We start from the raw sequence: 22938 nt of genomic DNA, 5'->3' as shown, positions 1-22938 counted from the left end.
ATTGACGGCTCAGTGGTAAAGAAGGGACTGTGAAAATGCTCTCCACGCTAGAGTTGTGGGTTCAAACTCCACTAAAATTTAGAACCCTAAACTCTTAATCCTGGTTCCGTCTTTGCAATGATGCAATGCGCAAATTCAGATTTAGCAGAGCTCAATGCATGCAAATATTGGGCACTGAATAAAAAACAAAACAAAAAAAATAAATTGAATTTTACTAACATGAGTTAAGATAGATGGTTCAGATCGCTCCATCCTTAATCAGAAATTTTGAATTTGAACCTTAGAACTTCATTAGTAATGTTGCCCTAGTAATAGACTTTGCAATACACGAATCCAAATTTAGTCGAGTTCAATACAAATACCGAATATGATGGGAAACCAAAAAAACAAAAAACAAAATTGAATTTCAGATTAGTTGTTTTCTAGTGTTTGTAAAGGACCCCCACCCCACCCCCACTCCCCACACCCTACCCCTATTGAAAGGATATATATATTCTTACATAAATAAATAATTTAGATTCTCTAATCGATGCAGCATATTACAAAGAATGAATGTCTTCGTCAGTCTATCAATTATATGTTCCCTTACTCATTATCATCAAGATACCTTTTCTGGTAAATTCATTTTTTTTTATCGATAACATATCACATGAATAATTAAGTGATAAAATATTTAGTACTTGTATAGAAATTTGTGCTATTCACAAAAAAAAGACTAAAAATATATGTTTCAATTGATTGAAAGTTAAATACGTTGAATCTTATATCATAAGAATTAAAATCAGAATTTAATTAACCAAAATAAACATTCTTGATGAAGATAATAATTAACCTGTTATTATGTAACAAAATTCAGTATTAATATAAAAAAAATTACACTGTCTTATGTAATTTATTTTAAATCCTTTTCTTTTTTGTTCTTTACAAACTATTTTGAAATGCGTTGATTGAGCCGGAGATTTAGAAATAACGTTTCTACCTCTAAAAAGATAGAAATAAAATTTATGTATACTTTATTCTAATTAAATTTTTTCCGTAGAATTACATTGAGTATATTATTGGAGAAACTATGTAATTAGATAGACGTCACTATCATATATATATATCTTAAGGAAAATTACGCGTATAAGCAAATATATATTAGTTAATTAGTTAACATAGCTATAGTTTACCTTAATTACTATTCGCGACCTACTTTTAGCTATAATTACGCTACTCAACTTTTTAGTTTTGTATAATTCGCACATTTGTATAATTCAGAATTTGTATAACTTTTGTATAATTCGAAATTTGTATAACTGTTTACACTTTTGATATTTGTAATTGAATAAATTTATTATTTCGAGTTTATACAAAAATAACTGAATTATACAAATCCACGAATTATACAAACGAGGTAGCTTAAACTATAACTACAACCCGTAAATATGTAAACTATAGCTATGGAACATAATTAAGTTTATTATAGTGGCTATTTGCGAACATTTCCCTATTTATTATTACTTATACTTTCAAAATATTATGTATCTTATCCCTAATTAAGAGATTCCCACCATATATTGAGGAAGATACACTTAGATTCATGTACTTTTGCTACCAGATACAATAAATTAGGGAGGGAGGCGAGTGAGATGGAAAGGGAGACGAATGAGATTTGTTAGATGTATCCCACGTGCATGCAAATCACACTAGCTATACACTAGATACATGTATTTGTATGTATCTGTGATACCACATACTGACATACATAGGAGAGTAGTGAACGAGATGAGATAGAGGCGGACGAGATTTGTTATGTATCTCAGATACATGCGAATCCACTTAGATACATTGTATGCAGAACAAATTACATCTAATTTTGATCCCATATATTCTGATATACATGTATCTGGACGTATCTGAATGTATCTGAACATACCAAAATCTGATATAATAGATAATTTTATAAACTAGAGTATATCTAAGTAATTAACTTCTAAATTAGTAAAATTTATGTAAATTCTCTTATATTATTATTATTTTATTATTTTTTATTATAGTTGTTAAGTATTTTGCGGCATTGGATTTGGTAGTACAAAGAAAAGATTTTCCTGTAAAATCAAATCTAATGCATGGATGTAAATTTTGAAATTCATAAATTTGGGGAACAAAAATTCAAAAAATCAATCATTCATGTTTATATTTTTAGGTTGAGGACAAATAGTCCAAAATCAACATAGTCACTGAGGATGTGAGTGTTAATTACTCTAATCGTTTTGATTTATGTGATGATATTTAATTGGGCACGGAATTTTTTATAAAAAAGAAGAATATTTATAAATTTATAATCTAAAATGAATCATAAACATTACTCCCTCTGTTCCATATTGTAGTTGGTCATCTTATTAAAAAATATAAATCCTAAATTATTTAATCACGACTAAATTAAAATAAAAATAATTGAAAAAAAAATTCCATTTTACCCTTTCAATTTATATTTCTTAGAAGCCTAAACAAATTTAGAATTTCCAAAAATTTCTTTTTTCCAAAAGTTTATTAATTGCTTTAGATCTATTCCTATGATATCTATTCATATGCCATATGCTTTCGTTAATTATCTTGATGTCCATCAATATGAATAAAAGGTAAATTAGTAAAATTAAACATCTTATTAATGATTTTTTAAGTACGATATAAAATAAAAACTATTACAACTAATATAGAATGGAGGAAGTAATTTGTTTTATTGTACGTAGGAATGTCAAATGAGCGAATTGATTTGATTGAGTTAGTAAATTAGTAGATCATTATCCATGAGTTGGATCAAAATGAGCTAAATGATGAGTAAAAAAAGACAAGAGCCTACATATAGTTTCGATTAGAGGCAGAGCTAGAATTTCAAGCTTATGAATTTTACATTCTACTTTTTTTAAGTAATAATTGAGTTTTAAATTAATTATTTGTACATATTCAATAGATTTTTTAAAGATAAATATAATTTAAACTAAAGCTATTAAATTGGACTGAATCTGTAGACAACGCTCTAGCTCCCTTTACGAGTTCATCCGAACTCAATAACTTTTGACATAAGACTTATATTGGAATATATATCTGCAGCGTATGATGATTTTTGCATTCCCAAATATGGTCTGTCTTTATGTGTTTGGGCTAATGCAATATCATGTTTCGGTTCTGGTAGAATGGTAAGTATACTTTCATTCTTAAATAGAGGTTACAGGTTTGAGCCCGAGATATGAATTCATCTATATTAGAAAGTATTTTACTTACAAGATGGGACTTAATCCTGACGCACATTTAAATTTAGTCAACCCCAATATGAATATCGAATACTCCAACCACTAGTCATTCTACTTTTCAAACTTCACTTTATAGAAAATGCAGTGCAATTACTTGTATATATCCAAGACGCGTATACAATAAAGTTTAGTAAGTTCACTGTTATAGTGGATAAAGTTCAGTTGCTTTAATGTGACAATCAATAGTTTTGTAACTTTACTATAATAATAGATAACGTTATACGATTATATATAAATTTTGACCCTTCCGCTGATTTTTGACAAAAAAAAAAACAATGAATGTTGCATTGGTAGATATTCAAAAGAGTTAATGTTTTGTGCACTGACAGTGTAAAGAATTTAAAATAATGGTCTTGTTGACATTAAAACGTTCTATCCTATATCGATTGTTATGTATATGAGTCAAAAGGAACAAAAGCATCGTCGTGAAAGGATACCTCAACAACAACAACATACTCAGTGAAATCCCACAAGTAGGGTTTGAGGAGGGTAGAGTGTACATAGGACTTACGGCCCCGACCTCATGAAGGTAGAGAATTCATTTTCGAAAGACCCTCGGCTCAAGTAACACATATCAAGAAACATACAGAAGAAAGGAGGACAAAATAAATACTAGAGGAAGCATTACAAACCATTCAGAAAAAAAGAACCGTAACAACAACAAAATAATGTGATAACTAAAGCGGACTTCAAGGAAATGAACAGGCAGATAGTTAACATGATCATGAGGTTAAACTACGGAATTACATCTACTTATTAGTTAATTAGGTTCTCTCTTCCTGTCTTAACTATATATATGTAAAATAAAAACTACAGTACAATCATTAATTATAAGTTGCAATTGAAACTTTGTGATACTAATTGAAATTCATGTCTACTTACTTTTACAAATTAACAACTAAACATTTCAACTTCGAGAATGAACATCTAGACACCTCAACTCGTGATACAATATCTCATCTGTTATAATAAAGAACACAAGTACTGATAGCTAGCACTGTTTAGACTTGATAAACAGTTATCAATAAACGAAAATGGATATAGAAAGACCGCGTTGGAAGAAGGCATACATATATGTCTTTAGGATCGGTTCATCCTTTACAGGTTGATATGATCAGATCTCTCTGCAAAGAACATATATTGTATAAGTTAAAAGTAATAGTGGAAAAAAACATAGCATTTCTAATGTAGGAATGAAATTAATGAATTCATAGAAGCATACCTCAATCATAGAAGTATACCTCAAGCTTGTCTTCTCCAGTCATTTCTTTAACATATTCCTTAATATTGAAGATCGACTCTTTAAGCTGAGGGCAGTCCCATACTTTGATAAGCTCTAATGACGCAATATCTCCAAAACTGTCTGGGATCTCCATAAGCTCATCACATGTTCTTATATGTAGTTTCTCGAGCACGGGAAAGGAATTCTCTGCATTAACCTGCCATTCAGAAAATAACAACAAATACAATTTTAGCGATTTGAGATTCTGGAAGGTGACATCTTCCATGTTCCATTCTTTCCCCTCCTCGATTATTGCCTCTTCTAGACTTAGTTCTTGAAGGTTGGGTAGTCTAGCAATTCTTGATAGTGCATCGGATGTCAGAGCGAGCCCTTTCAATTTCAGCGTCTTCAAGCTCAAAGGGAAGCCATATGTATTTTCTCTGAATGAATCACAATAAGAATATACATGAAGTTGTTCAAGTTCGTTAAGGACATCCAATCTTGGAAAATAAATCTTCTCTGCTGTACAATCTTCTGGTTGTGCGATACAGACTTCAAGGTTTTGAAGCTTAGGAAACCTTTTGAGAATAATATGCTCCGTGTCTTCTAAACAGGGAAGGTAGAGCGCAGATAATGTTCTCAAATTTTCTAACCTTGAGTCCTCGTCTAACAGTTGGATCAAAGAGAGCACACCACTTCATCTGCACATCTCGTAGCTTTGCTAGACTCCAAAACCAAGGCGATAGTACCATGCATGATCCCTCTATATTATACACCGATAGAGTTTCTAGATTGCAGAGGTTTGAAAATGACGGAGGGAGAGCGTTAGCCTTCGTCCGAATGAGTAAGTACTTCAAATGAACGAGCATACCGATTTCGTTCAGCAAAGAATCTGTCAATGTTATGCCGTCCAAATCCAAACTTTTGAGAAGCCTCAAGTGTTTTAGGTGACTCTTGTAGGAAAGACGATCATTGATCCCTTCATAGACCTTCAGAGAGAGGAGGTGTTTAACATAAGGATTCTTCTTTTCTGGATTAAACACCACAAAATTTTCATCCAAATGAAAGAGACGTTGATCATAACGAATGGTAATTCCTTGTGCCATCAAACCAGAAGAAGAAGACGGAGCGTTTGAACCTCCTATGAAGTCAAACAACTTTTCCTTTCTAGATTTTGTATAACAAAATTCATGCACAAGATCATGAATTTTGCAAATAGAATTATCGATAGGTATTACCAAGCTACTGGAAATTAACTCATCCACTACTTCTTCTGCACTTTTCATCTCAATCTGATCCACAAGTCCTTCACCAATCCATAAATCTTTCAACTCAGAGATCATTATATCTTTGTCCTTTGGATAACTTGCAAGGTAAACCAAACACGGCTTTACGTGATCTGACAAATGGTCATAACTTAATTGTATAACCTTCACCACTTCCTTTTCATCCTTAAAAATAAAGGAGCTCAAATTATTCAGAACTTCAAGCCACAAAGCCTCTTTCTTTTCCTTCCTTGAAATGACTCCACCGATTAGATCAAGTACTAAAGGAAGCCCATCACACTTTCTAGCTATCTTTTCTCCAACATCCATTAGTTCATAAGAGCCACTTGGATTGGTTGTGGTGACTCAAACTCCAAGTATTTCCATGAGATCAAGCAGGAATGCAATTAGTACTATCTACACTGATCCAATTCTGATTGAGGGCAGGAGTATAATAGATAACATATTTCTTTAAAGGATATACTAATACTAATACTAATATAATAGGAAGTGGATTTCTCCTTAGGAAAGAAAGCTTATGATACACTTAATTGCTCTAGGCTTCCCTGCAAAGTTTATTCAGTGGACTATATCAACTGTGTCCTATTCTCTCTGATGATTAACACCTCCCTCCATTCAGGGGAATTAAGCTTTTTGTCATAGCTATGAATTGAAGAGGGATGGAAACTTTCACTCTAGATGTTTGAAGCTAGATAGTACTCACATTTGTTTTGCAGATGATCTACTCATGTTCTGTAGAGCAGATCTTGAGTCTACTAGGCTTAGGCTCATCAGCATCTGGACTGCATGACAATGTTGACAAGAGTGCAATATACATAGCTGGCATTTCTGATGCAACTAGACAGGTGATAGTTGAGGCATTCGGTTTCACTATTGGCTCTCTTCCTTTTAGATACTATCAGTTCATCAGTATTGAAAAGATCACTCGCTCTTGGAGCTTTGGAACACTATTTGCAGGACTTTCCTTTGGACAGGGAGTGTGTCTGTCTCATGGGAAAAGGTGTGCAGACCAAAGGCTGCAGGAGGATTAAATATCTTGCTCTTGGAGCTTTGGAACAAGACAGCTATTTTGAAGCACCGCTAGGAAAAAAGATTGTCTGTGGATACAATGGATTCACAGTTACGATATAAAGACAAGAGCTCTGGACGCTATCACCACATCAAAAGCTGCTTCTTGGGTGGTAAGAAAGATACTAGTTACCAAAGATTTGATTCTGCAGCATCAAGGCTTTCATGGAAATCTATTAACTAGGCTCTTGTCAGTACATGCTGGGAAAGGATTCTTTATCAAGAAAATGTACGTCAAGTTAATGCCCCAATACCTCAAACCAGAGTGGAAAACTATAACTCTACAAGCAACCATTCATCCAAGATTCCAGTTCACGCTTTTGCTAGCTGCACAACAAAGACTTGCCATAGTGGATAGACTATTGAAGTTTGGCATCCAAGTTCCTCTGGACTGCGCCTTCATGATCATGAGGAAACTTTTGGCCACTTATTTTTTGAATGTAGAGTTATACGGAAACTTTGGAGCAGATTATGTGTATGGATGGGAAATCATAGAGCCAGCAATGATTGGAATGAAGAATTGCAGTAAGCCTGTCAACAAGCAAAAAGAAAATCCAGTGCTAGTTGTGTTTTTGCTATGACCATTGCTAGTATTTGGAGAGAAAGAACTAAACTTAGACATCAAACACTAATGAAAGTGATTAACAACTTATCAAGATTAATAATTTAAAAAAAACTGCAGATACACTTCATTAAGACTCTAATTCAATCTCAGATATGCCATAAATTTTTGATTATTCCCAAAGACATTAAGTATTGCCGTGATCATCTCGTAATCACATTAACTTGTGGGATATCGCATTCACAAAGAGATCAAATATTGTGTTTCATTACAATCAAACATCAACTTCTAACAAGAAAAGTTCAACTGTGCACCAAGCACAAACGTCGAAATGATCAACAATGGATTTATCATTATACACTCTGTAAGCCAAAGTAGTTTTTCCAAGCCCTGGCATGCCAACTATGGAAATGACATCTATCTCAGCTGGTCCGCTGGTGAGCTTCCTAATTATCCACTCTGTCTCCTCCTCAAAACCTATAATTATACCGCTGCTCTTGGGGATCTTGCTTTCAACCGGCTTGTTGGGAGAGTTTGCAACAATAATACCGCTACTCTTGGGGATCTTCTCTTGTACCTCTTTTTTGACAAGCTTGATCTTTTCTACGGTATCAGGAAGTATGAAGATAAGCTGCAATAGACCATGATCTCGGGCAAGAATTGAGTTAATGCCATGTTGCGCCTCATATGCCACATCTAGGAAACGAGTCCAAAGATCTCTATGCAGCTCTTGCTCAACATACCCAAAGAACGATCTTATGATTTCCAGGTCTTCCTTCACCTGCCCGATTTCTTCTTTTATCAAAGAAACTGAATAAGCATTGGAATTGACCAAGTCATTTAAGTTTGTGAGTAGAAGAGTCATGAAGAGCGGTCCATCACTCATGGGGAAGCAGAGCTGAGATGAGTCTGCACGGGCTTTTAAGAAATCATTCTTGAGATCTTCCTTGAGGAGTTCAATACTTTCCAGCAAGTTTAGATTTGCATCACTTGTTTCATTCATATTCTCTTCTAAGTTGCGAACAAGAACGAATACCTCCTTGGTAAGTTCTATAACACGTGCCAAGAGAACAAACAATTTGTCATGACGAATAACGTCCTTGAGCACATCAGTAAGAATAATCAATAGGAATTCTATCATGACATGAATGTTACACGTAGAAGCGCTAGGAGTAACAACATTAACAATGTGCTCTTGTAGATGAATCAGAGATTCTCTAAGAATGTCCGGTGAGGCTTCTAGGAGCTGCTTGACGAAACGTCCAACTTCTTCCGACTTTGAACCTTTCAAATTTGTACAACATATGTGCATAACCTCCAGTTCAACAGGAATAACCTCCACAAGTAGATTAGCTAGCTTGGAATTAACTCGAGAGACATCTGATTCATCGAATTTGTAAACTTGACAATCCAAAAGAGTAAAACAGAAGTTTACTACTCTCAGAGCCATAAGTTGAAGATGAGATAAGACATATTCGATTGTCTCATACTCAACACAACCATTTACTTTCAACCTATGGAAATCTCTTAAATTGCCAAATACATTCTGAAGAAGCTCAAATGGAGTCGTTGATGGGAAATTCAGCGCAGAACAACACTTGTTTATGTTGGGAAAATGTGGACAAACACAAAAATATATATGGTAAAAGTAAAGGAAATAAAATGGGAAAATAATGACACCAAGAATTTTACGTGGAAACCCTTCTAAATAAGGGAAAAACCATGGGCCAAGAGGAGCAACTGATATCACTATAGTAAGGAATTTTCCACTGTGTAGTCACGAATACAATACTCAAAGTGACTACAACACACTCAAAAAAGAATAACACTCTTTTGATTTCTACCTTACTAAAATATCGCTCACATTCTATTTTTCTTCACAGACTATTTTCTTATATAGTCTATGGAAATCTCACAGCTCTCTAACTATTTTACTCTCTCTGTGAATTGGTGTGTCAAATGAGGAGCTGAAGAGCTCCTTTTATAGATGCAGTTGCATTGCACTATTCAAAAATCATGCCACTGAAAATTTGCATTGCTGCAAACTTTGTTGACAAAAGAAAAGGTTTGCAGCTATTGTTGACAAACAAATTCAGCTGTATTTTCTTTACAACAATTGCAGCCGCAATTGTTGACCCAAAAACTCATGGGATGGACCCCACAAATCTCCCCCTCTAGTCCCATGTACTAGAAAGAGGTATCTTCATCTTCTCAGAGAGAGCTCATGCCAACAAGTTCTTTGCATAACTCGAACTTGTCCCTTGTTACCACTTTGGTCAGCATATCTGCAGGATTCTCATTTGTAGAGATCTTTTCAACCTGCATAAATTCGTCTTCTATCTTTTCTCGAATCCAGTGATATCTCACGTCTATGTGTTTTGTCCTTGCATGGTACATAGAGTTCTTGCTCAAGTCTATTGCACTTTGACTGTCACAATAGACGACATACTCCTTTTGATGCAAGCCAAGCTCTTGAAGAAATTGCTTGAGCCATATCATTTCCTTGCTAGCTTCAGTAGCCGCAATATACTCAGCTTCAGTTGTAGACAGTGCAACACACTTCTGCAGCTTCGACTGCCATGATATAGCTCCCCCTGAAAAAGTAAACAAATATCCAGTAGTGGATTTTCTGTTATCAAGGTCACCTGCCATATCAGCATTTGTATAGCCCTTCAAGATTGGATCTGATGCTCCAAAACACAAGCACTCATCTGAGCTTCTTTTAAGATACTTGAGTATCCACTTCACAGCTTCCCAATGCTCTTTTCCCGGATTGTCGAGAAATCTGCTGACAATACCAACTGCGTGAGCAATATCCGGTCTAGTGCATACCATTGCATACATTAGACTTCCGATGACAGAGGAATATGGAACTTTGGCCATGCTCTCTTTTTCCTCCCTGACTGTAGGACACATCTTCTTGCTCAACTTTATATGACCAGCAAGAGGTGTACTAACATGCTTAGCATTCTTCATATTGAAGCGCTCTAGTACATGTTCAATGTACTTCTTTTGTGACAAATAAATCTTCCTTTCATTTCTGAGACGAGTAATTCTCATGCCCAAAATTTGCTCGGCATGACCCAAGTCTTTCATAGCAAAAGACTTACGCAACTCTTTCTTCAACTCGTCAATCTTGGAAGTATTCTTGCCCACAATTAACATATCATCCACATACAACAAAAGGATGATAAAATCATCGTCAGAAATTTTTTGTACAAATACACAATGATTTGATGAAGTCTTCTTATAGCCTTGCTCCCCCATAATAGATTCAAACTTCTTGTACCACTGTCTAGGAGCTTGCTTTAGGCCATAGAGACTCTTTCTGAGTTTGCACACAAAATTTTCTTTACCTTCTTCTTTGAAGCCCTCCGGTTGTTCCATATAAATTTCTTCTTCTAGGTCACCGTGAAGGAAAGCCGTCTTCACATCCATCTGCTCAATCTCTAAATTAAGACTAGCAGCCAAACCCAGAACTGTACAAATCGAGGACATTTTCACAACAGGAGAAAATATCTCATCAAAGTCAATACCCTTCCTTTGACCAAATCCCTTAACAACCAATCTAGCTTTGTACCTTGGCTTCAAGTTGTGTTCTTCAACTTTAATTTTGAACACCCACTTGTTCTTCAAAGCTCTCATGCCCTTAGGCAATTTTACCAACTTATAAGTGTGGTTCTTATGCAGAGATTTCATCTCATCTTGCATGGCTTCAATCCATTGGTCCGTATGCTCATATTCAATGGCTTCCTCAAAACATTCAGGTTCTGCCCCTTCAGTGAGTAATACATACTCATTAGGTGAATACCGAGAGGAAGGAACACGCTGTCTTGTGGACCTCCTGAGAGGAATATTTGATTCGTCCACAACTTCATGAGCAGGAGCATCATCAATAACAACATCATTGTTATTATCAACATCAACATATTGATTCAATACATGATTATGGGCGTCACCGTGATCATCAAACCCAACAACATCATGCATACTTGTGTGAGGAACTTCATCTAGATGAACTATGCCATCAAAACTTGAAGATTCTAGCTTCTCTGCTTTGTCAATATCTTAAATTGTTTGATTCTCCATGAAAATAATATCACAACTTCTCACAAGTTTCTTCTCAATTGGATCATATAGCCTGTAACCAAATTCATCAAGGCCATATCCAACAAAGATGCACTGCCTTGTTTTGGCATCTAACTTTGACCTCTCATCTTTCGGCATATGTACAAAAGCTTTGCAACCAAATACTCTCAAATGGTCATAAGAAACATCATTTCCATATCAAACACTATTTGGTACATCACTTTGCAAAGCAACAACATGAGATAGATTAATAACATGTGCAGCGGTCAATAAAGCCTCACCCCAAAATGAGTTCGGCAACTTTTCTTCAGAAAGAAAACATCTAACTCTTTCCATCAAGGTCTTGTTCATTCTTTTAGCTAAACCATTAAGCTGATGAGTCTTAGGAGGAGTCTTCTGGTGTTTAATACCTTGATGCTTGCAGTATTCGTCAAATGGTCCACAATATTCACCACCATTATCAGTACGAATACATTTCAGTTTCTTTCCAGTTTCTCTTTCAACTGAAGCTTGAAACTGCTTGAAGACACCTAACACTTGGTCTTTAGTCTTCAAGACATAGACCCAAAGTTTTCTCGAGCAGTCGTCAGTAAAAGTGACAAAGTAGAGTGCACCACCCAATGTCCTTGTCTTCATTGGACCGCATAAATCAGAGTGCACCAATTCAAGCAACTCTGTCTTTCTTGAAGGAGGGTAGGACTTAAATGAAACTCTATTTTGTTTACCAGCCAAGCAGTGCTCACACTTTTCTAATTTAGCACTTTTGAAATTTGACAATAATTTCTTCTTAGCTAGAACATTAAGTCCTTTTCACTGATGTGGCTAAGCCTTTTGTGCCGTAGTGTTGAAGAATCATCGCTCTTAACCGTATTTACCATATCGACACGAGCAGAAGCCGTAGTCCAGTATAAACCACGACGTTTGTTACCATGAGCCACAACCAAGGAACCCTTAATGAGTTTCCATTTGCCATCACCGTTGGTACTAACATATCCTTCATCATCCAAAACACCAACAAAAATAAGGTGCAGACGAACATCATGAGCATGTTTCACATTGTTCAAAACTAGTTTAGTTCCAACACTAGTTTCCAAACAAATTGTACCAATACTAGCCACCCTAGAAACAGTCTCATTACCCATACTCAAGGTTCCAAAATCACCATGAGTATAGGAAGAGAAAAAATCCTTCCTCGATGTCACGTGAGATACGACACCAGTGTCTACAACCCAGCTTGACTCATCACAAGCAATATTTATCATATCCGCATCAAGGACGGTAATAAGATCTTCGGTGGTGACGGTGGCTAGGCAATTTTCATTGCCATCTTCTTTAGTTTCCTCTTTGTTTTTGTTCTCCCTCTTCAACTTTCTGCAGAACTTCTTTGTGTGCCCTTTCATGCCACAATGATAGCAATCAATATCCTTAAGCCTGCCTCTGGATTTGCTCTTATTTTGTTCTCTGTTCTGAGAACCACGAGTTTTGTTTCTCCCCTTGGAGCCAGTTATCAGGACATCCGACGAAGAAGAACCTTGAGATTTTCTTCTCATTTCTTCGTTCAAGACACTACTTTTGGCGGAATCCATTGAGATCACACCATCCGGAGCAGAATTTGACAATGAAGTTCTAAATGTTTCCCAAGAGTCTGGTAGGGAACCAAGTAGAAGCAAGCCTTGAATTTCTTCATCAATTTTGATGCCCATAGCAGATAATTGGTTCATGATCCCCTGAAAATTATTCAGATGGTCTCTTATAGGAGAACCATCATGATACTTTAAACTCAACATCTGCTTTATTAAGAACATTTTGTTGTTGCCAGTCTTCCGAGCATACAAACTTTCAAGATGCTCCCATAGGGTTCGAGCATGTGTCTCCCAGAAATATGGTTCAACACATTATCGTCAACCCATTGCCTAATGAATCCACAAACCTGTCTGTGCAACAAATTCCACTCTTCATCTGTTTTATTATCAGGCTTTACAGTGGTAAAGACTGGTTGATAAAAATTCTTGACATAAAGCAGATATTCCATTTTCCCTTTCCAAATGGCATAATTAACACCATTCAAAGTAACCATTCTACTTGTGTTGGCTTCCATCGTTTTCCCCAAAAAATAGTTATTGCAAACCAAAGTAAATCTTTTATGATGTGGAAGTTCAGACTGTGCTGCAACCACAGAACATATTCAGATAAAACCTTGGCTTTGATATCAGTTTGGTTGGAAAACGTGGACAAACACAAAAATATATATGGTAAAAGTAATGGAAATAAAATGGGAAAATAATGACACCAAGAATTTTACGTTGAAACCTTTTTAAATAAGGGAAAAACCACGAGCCAAGAGGAGCAACTGATATCACTATAGTAAGAAATTTTACATTGTGTAGTCACGAATACAATACTCAAAGTGACTACAACACACTCAAAAAAGAATAACACTCTTTTGATTTCCAGCTTACTAAAATATCGCTCACACTCTATTTTCTTCACAGACTATTTTCTTATATAGTCTATGGAAATCTCACAGCTCTCTAAATATTTTACTCTCTCTGTCAATTGGTGTGTCAAATGAGGAGCTGAAGAGCTCCTTTTATAGATGCAGTTGCATTGCACTATTCAAAAATCATGCCACCGAAAATTTGCATTGCTGCAAACTTTGTTGACAAAAGAAAAGGTTTGCAGCTATTGTTGACAAACAAATTCAACTGCATTTTCTTTACAACAATTGCAGCCGCAATTGTTGACCCAAAAACTCATGGGATGGACCCCACAGTTTAGACATTGGAGATACATGAGGATGGCATCTAAAAGTTCAACCAAACGATCCTCGGTCATGGTTACACGACTTGGTTCAGCATAGCTATGTGACCTAATATAACTTTTGATATTCTCCAAGAGGTCATGATACTTTATATTCCACTTGGATGAAATAGTGACTGAACCAAATCATGAATCTCATTTGATATGCAAGACATTTTGTCATTACAACTTTCCAATGAGAAAGAGTAATAAAGATGATAAAATACGGACACAAACATCAGCTCCAATGTCAACTTTTCAATTTGATCTATGTCAAGAGAAGTTCGAACACGCTCAATTTTTAACCTCTCTATGTAATCTAGAAGATTGACTATGTCCTCGCGAAGTACAACGGATGACAGCTGCCAAAAGACCAAATGTTGTTTCAAATTATGTTAATACATAAATGGTGATAGTTTAGATAGAAAAAGGGAACGACTGATATAGTTGTGGTGTGAAATTTGCCAAAACGTGATAGCTCAGGCATGTTTTGATTATTGACTCTAAATTTTACTCTTACATTACAACAAGCAACTGTTACAAGTGCAGAGGACTTTCTCCAGAATAGCCTAATAGAGAAGCCAAATGTTTGTCCTGTTACACCTCAAATCTTAAAACAAAAAATGACAGCCCAGTGCACTAAGCTCTCTCTTTGCTTACTGTTGACACCTAATTTTGACCCTCTGCGATAAGAATTAATTTGTGAGCTTCTTAAATCCGAACGATTTGAAATAATTAACCTTATAAAATTCAAAATATTTTCAAGTTAGTTTTATGTAATTTTGTCACTTTTTGGAACTTTTAAATAATATATATATATATATATATATATATATATATATATTATTAATTAGCAGATTTTATAAATATTTGAAAGTCATCTCAAAAAGATTTTGTTTTAATTAAATATTTGGTTAATTAGTTTAGTTATATAATAGTTTATATTTTTAAATCATTCTGTTTATGATTAAGTTAATTACTTCATTTCACTAAGTTTAAGAAGCTCCTTAATTAATTTTAGATTTTAGCCGAATTTACAAATTAAACTCAATTCGGTTATATTGTGAATTCTATGGCTATCATTGCAATTCATTTAGCCATTTATATTTGCAAATTTAACCCCTTCCCTACCTTAACTCATTTGGAAAACCATTTTGGGCCATTTAAAGTGACCCAATTCAGCCCAAACTCACTTCCCATTCCTTATTTCCAATTAAACTTACCAGCAGCCCATTCTCTGCAGCCCAACAACAAATAATTCCCATTCCAATTCCCAGCCCAAATTCAATTCTAAAGAAACCCATTCCAATATAATTCCAATTAACCCATATGTATAGCATCCCAAACCGACCCAGACCCCTGCGCCTTTGTCTTCTTCTCCTTCAACACGCAGAAAACGACCAGGAACGTACAACAGCAGCCCAGACGCGTCGACACACGCAACAGCAAGGCAGAGCACGCGTCCTACCCCTTTCCTCTTCCGGAATGGGGCAATTTTTGTAGGAAAAAGTGTTTAGCCGAAATGGTGAAAGAATTTTGAATTCAAATTTTTGAAATGGAGCCGATTCTCATCCGAATTTTCGTCCTTTTCCCCCATTATCCTGAACCCTAGTTTCGGCTATATATTCTTGGATCATTCATTCGTAAGGGGGGGATTTTTTTTCAAGTTGAAAATTTTGGGTTAGAGAAAAATAATCAGAGGATAGAGTGGAAAAAATATACTAAGGCAAGAATACACAAAAGATCACTAGCTGCAAAGAATAGGAGATTTCCTTGTTCTTTTTTTTTCTTTCCCTGCTCACTGTTTGCAAAGCTCGTCGGAACTCTCGGAGTTTGGGGTGTGGTGTTGGAAGAAGCTCGCTGTCCCCTCTGCTCGTGGTTGTCCAGTTTGCTGCTCCTAGAAAGGTAACACCTTATTTTCTCTTATTTCGTCTTTATTGTAGTTTAATTTGTTCTCTGTTTGGTGAAGCGGTTGTATATCCATATTTGTTTCTCTCCGTTCGAACTCTGTTAGTGCTGTAATGTGTGAATTAGAATGCCATAATCGTCAATCTTACAGCACAATGTCCTCATATCTCATCGTTTGTTGTTGCTTTGTTTGAGAATGGGAATATGTTTTGCTTCACACCCTTTGCCCCTCAATGAAAAGAAGTATTTTTGTTTGTTTATTTTGATTAGTATTTTGGGCCAAATTAACTAATTTCTTGGAATCGTGATTGTTTCTTCTGTTAAACTTCCATTGAAATTGTATCTAAGTATTAAGGTATGTATTTGCTTTTTCTAGAACGTGCGATTTTGTTTAAAATAAATAACATGGATTTGGGTATAATGAGAAGTCTTGACCCCCTTTTTTTTTATTTGCTTATTACCGAAATGTCCCGAAAAGGATTATTTAATTCATTGTGTTGAAACTAATATTATTTAGAATGTTCTGTACTATATAACTTAGTTAGTTCAAGCTAAGTATGGATTAGGTTGATTAACTTGTTGAAGGCAAACTATGCTTCTTTGCTCTTAGTTGTCGCTTGTGTTAAGGGAAATGCTAATACTTCTTTACTGTTTGCATAAGATTCAGACATGTTTAATATGTGTAGTTGGACATCCCTTGTTGATATGTGGATCCATGATTAAATATACCCATGTTCCCTTTTTAATTAGTATTCTATCAATTGGTGTGTCCTAGGATGTCTGAGCTAGTGTTCATTTCCCATCTAAAGGCCATCTTTCTATCTTAATTTTTTGGATGTTTGTAGTTTGGTCTGGTCAAATATTGGAGTAGCAAAGTGAAGTGAGTGATGCGAGAATATGTTCAAGATTATTTAAATTTGATGCCCGTAGTTACTATCATTATTATTTTGATATCATGATCTTGAGTTTTGTTCTCTCTTTAAATCCCCTTTTTCTTGTTCTAAATTAGTCTATTTTGGTTAAGCATTTTTTTACTTTTTATTTTACTTCTTTCTTTCCTTTTAAAAAATTATTAAATAGAATGAATATGCTAATATTATCCACTGCATCAGTGATTATATCATGGCCTCATAATTATCTCTTTATTTTGGAAGTTGTGCCATAATTTATCTTTGATTTAATTATGAAGTATTCTGTCATTTGCTACTAGTTATTCTAATCTTTTCCCTCATGTTCTATGCATGAACACTGTCCCATTCGAGTCCTTTGGACTCTATCCTTGCATCGAGTTGAATTTTTCTCGAGTCAGCCTCATCTTGTCCGAATGAAAGGGAGGAAATTACACATGCAGGAACTGATTTACAAGGCTTGAAAAGGTCCGAAATGGACTATACAAATGCCGATATACACTATGATGCACTGGTATACAGCCGTATACACTGATATACATGGAAAAAATACCGATATACAGGTTCAAAAAAAAAAGTGCAGGTTGCAGGGGTCAAGATAGGCCGTATACCCTCGGTATACATTCCGATATACACAAAAACGGACCGGAATATGGCTTATATACACGATATACGCTTTTGGTATACAAAGGTCTTTGGGGGCGAAAATGGGCCTAAAGTCCATCAGATTTGGCCCAAATTTGGGCATCCTCTTTGTTACTGCCATTATTTACTTATTTGTATTAATTCTCTAACCCATCTTATGTGATTTGGTTATTTAACTTAATTAATCCCCTAAAGATGAACCACTTTTGATTATGATAACTTATTTCGTCTCATTTAATTAGTTTTCTTTACTTGACCATTTTGAAAAAGTTTACTTTTCTTTCTAAATGATTTCAATACATTTAAGTTAAATGATTCATTTTGTTACGACCTTTCTTCTTGAATTAATCTTCAAAGTTAGTTGCTAAGTCTATTTTTTCCCGAATTTGGGCAAAAGCCCGAGTTCAAATTTTCTCCTTTCTCCTATTGTATTTATTTGTTATTTTAGTGACTAACTCTTTATATGAATTGGTTTTAACTTAATTAATTTTTCAAGAATAGTCGTTTCTCTTTAAATTCGAAAGTTAAAATATTTATCCTTTCTTATATATACAACTTATTTATTACTTAGCTCCTTTTTTAGTTTTGTCGATAGTTAAGTTACCCCCTCCCCTTTTAGAAAACTCCCATTTAGTTCATTCCCCCTTAAGATAAATAAAAATGATAAAATGATAATCGTAATAATTAAATAAGTTAAAATAAATGAGTTCATTTACTTGGTTAACAATTTAAAAAATAGTTAAAATAAATGAGCTCATTTACTTAGTTAAAATCTAATATTAGTTAAAATAAATTAATTCTTTTACTTAAGTTAAAATTTCAAAATTAGTCAAAATTATTTTGGTCAAATCGCCGGTCAACCGCGAGTTAGCGGGCATTCCGAGGGCCTAACACCTTCTCGGATTATACATTTGAACTCGAACCCTTTTTCAATTGATTTTATCTGTTTAAGTCTTTTGAAAAATCTTGTATTTTTTCTTGATTTTTTACTAAAAATTAAGTGGCGACTCTGTTTTTTTGGAAATTCGATTTCTCTTAAACCATAAGTTTAATCGATTTTTCGAAAACTCAGTCATTTTCCCTTTACATATATTTTTAAATAAAACACTTACGCGCTATCACTCTAAACAAAAGCTCTTACTTTCCTAGTTCTTAAGCCATTCCGAACATGTTGTACTTAGGCCACCAAGGCCCGATTCTCAGGATCTAATACAAGGTTTGATTATATTCTTGCCCTTATATTCATCTTTTTTTATGACCGTGGTGTCCAGGCCAAATTTCACGCACCTCAACTAATTCCACTGGATATCTGCCATCTCCCACCAGCAACAGGTACTAGCCAACTCTGGTCACCAAGGCAAGGACAAATTGGAAGACTTACCTAGTATTTTTTGTCTCGTTGAGTTTTGAACCTGACACCTCAGATTCTCAACCACCATTATATTCATTTTACCTTACTATTTTTGTGATTTATTTCATTTACAAGATCAATCTAACTCGTGTGTCCTTGAATCAATTTGATAAAATTCAATTATAACAGATGATTTAGTGTATAGAGTTTAGCTTATACAAACAAAGATTAAATCATCGATTCTTATAAGTTATAAAGATTATATTCACAATCTAAGTTACATAAAGCAACAAACATACTTACAAGAATAAATTAATTATGTGAATGAAAAAAATAATTAAATATTATAATCAACATACCAATGATTAGTTATCTTCATTTTCTTTTCCTCTTTCCATTCTCACTAATCAAGCCAAAGTAGTTAAACTTTTTTTTCCTTCCGTTCAACTTCTCTTTTTCAGTAGAAACAATTTACATCAAACTAAGAATGAAGGAAAATTGAAGATAAGCCTACTGATAATGTCTCACTATGTGGGGTTCCTATTTGGTCCTTTGCACTTTTAGAATATACAAGTTTTCTGACACGTACGTTGCACGTGATTACTAATTTAAAAAATATATGTTATATAGTAAATAGTATTGCTTATTTAAGCGAAGATTTGAATAATAAGCTTAGCAAAAAATAATATTGTAGATTATTTTGTGAATGTTCAATATGGATCGTCATATATATCTCGTATTCACGTGAACCTATGAAGATGGTCAATGAAAATTTTTATTAGTTAAATGCAATTATGTATATATTTATTTCAATTTGATGAGGTTCAATCATGTAATTAGTCTTTATCTCACTAATATTACCTTATAAACAATATTTGTTATGTATTTTTGTTGTCATCTAACCAGATGTGCTTTGCATGTGTATTCTACGTTAAATTCTTTAGATGTCATATGAACATGTGAAGAGAACAACTACATTTTATATATTCAAATATTTTCACATTTGTTGTGAGTTATTTTTTGAAAAAAAGAACTTGGAACATTTTAAAATAATACATTTTGAAGTTAAAAGATCTTGTTAACTTGATAATACATTTGTGACATATATAATACTTTACTTTAAATACAAATACCTACCCAAATATAAATAAATATTTGCATTAGTGAAAATATTTATCTCATAAAATTAGCTATTAAATAAATAATAAAAATTAAACTAATACAACCTTCAACTGGTGTTATTAAAAATTATATGAACTTTTCTTCGTTTAAAATATTTAAATATTAAGAAATAGTAAATAAGTAAAACAAAAGGGCAATGTTTATATAGTAATACCTATTTTGAAGCAAACTTCCTGAGAGTCTAAATAACATAAGTATCATTGATAAATCACAATCATTCTTTTGTCTTGAGCATCAAAAACAAATCGTGACAATTCTCTAAATTTGGAAAAAAGATATTTAGAAGTATATATCTACATCACAAGAGAAATTGTTAACAAAAACAAATAAATTTAGACTACATCATGTTAACTTCATATTGAAACATTACATACTAATGTATATATTAAACAAAAAAATAATTATTATATCATCAAAATTATATTATTTTCCTCAAGTACTCGAGGTTATGGAATATACCCTCTTAGGATAGAACGACTTACTTCATTAGAATAGTGGTACCTCATATTCCGCTAAATTTCGAATTCACTCAACGACAATAAATTACACATTACACAAAAAAATTAAAAATGCAAGAAGAAGAAAAGTAGAAGATTAGAAAAATTGTGGTTGGAAAATGAGAGGAAGTCCCTGTATTTATAGTCAACAAAGGGTAGTATGAACAAATATTTTTTGTGTCTTATCTGAAAAATCATGACCGTTTTGAGAAGTCACAACACTTTGGAAAAGTCACAACTTATTGAAGAAGTCACAACTTATTGAAAAAGTCACAAATATTTGGAAAAGTCACAACTCATCGAAAAATCACAACCCTTTGAAAAAAGTCACAACCTAAGTTAGGGATATTATAATAATTTAACATTCAAGTTAGAAGTTCATGCTTTTAAGGTAATATATAATATAGATTTTCCGGAAAAGGGTCAAATATGCCCTTAAAGTATGTGAAATGAACAAAAGGCCCTCCATTTATAGTTTGACTAAAAAATGTCTTTCCCATCAATAATTTGGTTAAAAAATGCCTTGCAGTCAGTACTCTAGTCAAGAAATGTCCCTACAGTTACTAAATGGGTGAAAATCATTTTCCAAAATAAATGTATTATTTATTTTCTTTTTAAACACATCTTCTTCTTAATTAAAATATATTTAAAGAACCCTATTCTTGTTTTTTTTTTTTGAAAATCACTTTAACAAATAAAAATATAGGAATTTTTTTCTTCTTAATCTCATTTTATCAATTAAAATAGAATAACTTCATGTACCTATTTGAAAGATGATATATATATATATATATATGTCATATATATAAGATCATAGTATATCCATCATTAATTTTCATTTATATTATAATGATAAAAAATAATTATAATAAAATAAGAAATATTTTTATTTTTTATTTTTTCTTAATTGAAGTAGGATAAATATTTGCTAATTTTTAAAAAATATTATTAGAAAAAGAATGTGTTAAAAAGAAAATAAATAATATATTTATTTGGAAAATGGGCATTTTTGACCCATTAAATAACAATAAGGTCATTTATGGACGAAAGTATTGACGGCAAGGACATTTTTGGACCAAATCATAAACAAAGGACATTTTTGTTCATTTTATATAGTTTAAGGGCATTTTTTTTACCCTTTCTCTTTATTTATGTGGATAAGTTTATATATCGTATCATAATATTTTATAAATTATTCCGGGATATGATTTCAGTTGCTAAAAACTTATATCTTGTTAGGTATAAATTTGATTGTTAAAAGACAAGTTAAAGACCAACCTATTTAAAAGTCAAAACATGCAATTTTATGATTCCTATTTAATTTGGTCTGAGTAGTGAGGTGTTACTCCCAATGTTTCAAAATAAGTGGTGTTTTAGAATGTCACTTGTAGAACTTATTTCTCCTGCTTTCATTAGAAAAACCATTTTTCCTTATTTTAATAAATCAACTCTCACGTCTTATACACAAATATTTTTAGAATAATATTTTCTTTTCCTACCGAGCACGTCCAAAAAGAACATCCAATTGGAATCAGATAGGGAAGTTTACAAACCAAAAAAAAGAAGAAGAATTTTTTTATTGTAATCTCAAAACAAGTGGAGTGTAAAATATTATATTTTCCACAATTGATTACAGAGACTTGAAGATGACAATTAATTTACAAAGACTAAGATGATAATGTATACTACTGCCTCCCTCATGTGATAGTATTCGGATTTCAAGAGTTAAATGAGTTACTTTTTTTTTACCTAATTTTTCCATATATTTTTTTAAATTATTAGTTTATTATAATTTATAATATTTTTCACTTAATTTATAAATTAAAAGGTGAATTATTTGAAAATAAAAAAAGTTGTATGTGATATCATGTTCAGAAATAATAATTTATATATAAGGGAATATAAATTATTCCCTTTGTCCACTTTAAATTGTTATGGTTTCCTTTTTTAGAGTCAAACAACTTTGACTAACATTTTATGATGTATTTTTTTCATCATATTGATATGCAAAATATTGATGGAGTACTACTATAGAGTAATTTTTTAAATCTTCTTTGGCCTTTCAAGTTTGTCTTTGGCCAAGTAATTATTTCACCTGCTTTTGTCCCATTTTGTCAACTTTAAG

The 22938-nt window shown here is 33.3% G+C and overlaps 1 pseudogene; it reads right to left on the bottom strand.

The window, feature by feature from the left end:
* Positions 1 to 4519: 4519 nt before the first annotated feature.
* LOC125819416 (late blight resistance protein R1-A-like) lies at positions 4520 to 19532 on the bottom strand (annotated as a pseudogene).
* Positions 19533 to 22938: the final 3406 nt, after the last annotated feature.

This window comes from Solanum verrucosum, unplaced genomic scaffold (assembly GCF_900185275.1).
Source record: "Solanum verrucosum unplaced genomic scaffold, falcon-dt-bn FXZP01000255.1, whole genome shotgun sequence".
In the NCBI taxonomy this organism is placed as follows: Eukaryota; Viridiplantae; Streptophyta; class Magnoliopsida; order Solanales; family Solanaceae; genus Solanum; species Solanum verrucosum.
This window is presented reverse-complemented; position numbering and strand designations above follow the sequence as displayed.